Source organism: Epargyreus clarus, unplaced genomic scaffold (assembly GCF_041222505.1).
Source record: "Epargyreus clarus isolate Ecla_fem2 unplaced genomic scaffold, WU_Ecla_fem_2.2 ptg000019l, whole genome shotgun sequence".
Lineage (NCBI taxonomy): Eukaryota > Metazoa > Arthropoda > Insecta > Lepidoptera > Hesperiidae > Epargyreus > Epargyreus clarus.
This window is the reverse complement of record NW_027332227.1, coordinates 6,112,698-6,116,396: the sequence shown is the minus strand read 5'-3', so window position 1 is coordinate 6,116,396 and position 3,699 is coordinate 6,112,698.

The following is a 3,699-nucleotide window of genomic DNA, read 5'->3' as shown; positions in this document are numbered from 1 at the left end:
GCATACAGTTCGTTATATACTGCATTAGGCAATTAGACGTACCTATGCCTAAATCAGTAGCGTAATTCTATATTTATGGTTAAATCTAATAATAATAGATAGTAACGGTCTCCAAATGATATTCAAAAAATTAAACATTTCGTGGCGTGTCTTAAACGCGTATCGGAAATTTTAGGAACATTTCTAACACCTATGTGCCAATATTGCAACAAAATTTGAATTGTCTATCTGATAAGTTTCAAAATTGTTAAATGTTACTTCCTAAGCTTATTTACAGAATAGCCCTGAATTAAAAAAAATAAACACGTAATTATTGCATTGCGAGTGTTTTAAATAATTACGTAGCATATTAAGGAGTAAACAGTAGCCCATACCACTTACCTACCTACTGCTTGTTAAAATAAATTATCAGTAAATATATCATCGAAAATTACATACCACAATGCATTTTGTTTAAAAATAACAAGACTCCGTGATTCATGGACAACGTCGAACCGGAGTTAAGTTATGAAATAAGTGCTCGGTCGAAAGCTATAAATAGCTTTATTTAAAAAGCTATGATGGTGATTGCATAAATGCAATAAAGTATGTTTTAAGCTAGACTGTGCCGGTACGACTTTGTCCCGTCCGACGCTCGCAGGTAATTCACGTTACGATTTATTTTGTACGCTGTTAATAAAAAGACTGAAGGAGGTTTTTCTCGGTAGAGTCCTTGATGATAGTGGAGCGAAACCGTTTTCAAACGAAACACGTCAGTAATGCAAGCCCCTCATCTTATCGCAAGTCCATTACATTCCTGTTCGCATGTTGGAGGTGTTCTATAAGTATTACATTGGCAGTTAAAATTGCAAATTTTGGGTAAAAGCTTCTGCTTCTTTTGGGTCAACACCCCAGAACAGAACCACCCCAGAACAACTTCTGGAAGAGGCGGTACTTGAAATAAAGGGTGTGGTTCGACTAGGAAGTGTAGTCCCAACGCATCTATGATCGCCTTCTGAAAGAAAATCTTTTCTACATGGCGTTGGTAACAGATGCTCATAGGCGGCAGTGACCGTTTACCCTTAGATGGATAGCTGCTCATTTGCTGCTTTCATTTTATAAATTTTCTCCTAGGAACTATAAAATTTTTCCCTTGTAATCCCGGGACTAGAATAGGGCTACGGTATCCTCTGCCTGTCATAAGAGGCGACTAAAATAGTTCCGGGGTTGCGGGCGGTAAGAGTGGGAGCTCGATCCGTCCAGCAAGCGACCTCAGGAAGGACGGCGGTATGTGTGGTCGCATACCGTCGCATACCGTATCGCGCTTGGAGGACTCCGACTGTGTTCCGTCGGAGATCCCGGAGTTCTCCAACAAACGTTGAGGACGGCCACCGGGGGTTTTAGTGCGGTAAAAATCACCACATAATCCGGCGTCGGTCAAGATTTCCCTCTCGTAAACAAAAAAGGCACTATTACATATAACGTCCTGCAAAAGATGCTTCTTTGAGATTGAGTAGAGTCGGTACGACGTACTCTCGTTGACGTTATACGAATCTCGTACGACGCTCGTGTCTCGCTCGGCCCAGTCTAGTGTGAATCATCCTAGCTCTTCGAGGAAGTTGTAACGACCAATTTGCGGGAACCCGACGCAGCGTTTTTTTCCCATCCAACCTTCCTTAATGAGCAGAGAAACGCACATCTGGTTCTAACTTCTATGCAAATGCGTTTTCTTCGATTTTCGAAACTATGTATTATGTTACATCGCATCGCGTGAATATTATTAAAGCTAACGTGTCTGGCTGTCTGTTTTCAGTCGGATCGCCGTTAAGCTTTCCAAGGAAATTTATTTTGGTTTTCGAAGTTTATTTACCGTGTTTCACGTTGGCAAAAAGATAGAATACTCATTTATTTAAATAACACTTACCTACATTTCAGATTAACATACATTTCCTTATAGTAATATTCGTTTAAATCTTTATTCCTTCCTCGTAATAATTAAATTCCAAATCCGTTTTTGATTTACACATTTAAAGTCTTGACTTTGAGAATTTATATGTTTGCTTGTTCGGAAATCGAACTCATTGTATCACAACATTGTACCAAAGAGTTATTGTATTAATGCTTTACTTTGTGTAGGTTTAGTTCAACCTGATTATGTGTTAATGTTTACAATTCTGTAGAAATTTCTTAAATTGCACAATCTGAGTAGCACAAACCAATAAATTAGGTGTCCCTGTTTATTTATGCTAATCTAGTGTATTCCGTAGGACGGGAATGTAGGGGAGCTGGCGTAGGCGGAACGGATCCAATTACACTTGAACGCGAATTAATTTATAGCGGTAGGCGCCTCCATGTCGCTCTCACCTTGACACGAGGACGCCAGATCTGCCCAGATCTGAAAACTCGACATCTATTAATATTTTCGAAAGTGGAAACCCGTGCCTTCAGAGGCGTAGCTTACCGGTGCGGTCTGCCCCGGGCGCACTTTTGCTAGGGCAGCAAAATCGCACTAATTATAGCGTCTTTTTACCTGATTGCGACGGGTAATGCTTTTCGAGTGAATGATTGTATGTATCTCTGTCTAAGGAATATGTTGTAATTGTTAACACTTTTTGGAAACCATTGGTTGACTTGAAGAATAAGGCAGGTCGGTTATAATGCATAAATATTGCGCAAAACTTAGACATTTTTCTGGATTGGAAAGCAATTTTCCGTTTTATGTCTCATTAGTAGGATATATACTAAGTAGGATAACTGACAATATTACGATTTATTCATATTTGATCATGCCGGTTTTCGCTACAACGACGACGATACAAATAGTAATAAATATCGTAGGGGCTTAAACTTTCCAAATGTCATACTTAGTGTACAGAAAACTGTCGATTTATGATTGAACTCTTCAACGAGATGCCCGGACCTCACGGCAGGTTTGCGCAAGTCCTAAAGACGGCTTTAAGGATTAATATAGTCACTTTCGCTTGCTTTCAATTATCGCGGTACCTTGAGAAATATTTGCGTGTTTGTGATTTAAATTGGTAATTTTTACAGTTATTAAATGTCCTCGTTATTTAAGGATTTCCAAAAAGTAATAGGTATTTATTTGAAATTAACATTTTTAGCTATGGTATGGTAGGTATATTATGTGTTTCTGTAGAATTAGCAACATGTATACCGTTATATGACTTCTATGACACTTTACCTTTTGGTAGCTGCTTTAAGATTCATTCAAATTGATTAATTGTACTTAATACTCTGGTTCTCAAAGTCAATCGGAAGTTAGAAGTGACGGAACAATGATGATGATTTTGAGTTGGAGTAGTTTTTTTATGATGCTGATTGTCAGGAAGACACAAAGTTTTATATAAAGTATAATCAATTACAAATGAACATGGATAACTGTAAAGATACAATTATGCATGAAATTATTGCGGTATTGGAAAAACTCACTGAACCCGTCATCTATCTTTATTCTCTACCGTGCAGTTGTGACAGTTTCCGTCGTTATATTTCAATGCCACCAGAAGAAATATGGAATGTGTCCATATTTATTTATCTGATCTGATTGCAGCGTTTCATCATATGTCAATAGTGATTAATGATAGACGTGTGATTTTGTTATCTTGATTTAATTACCGCAAGATAAAGATATGGCATTCCATAAAGTGTATATGCAAAACTAGAACGGCTGTAATCGGCGCACGCGCACGCTATTGACTC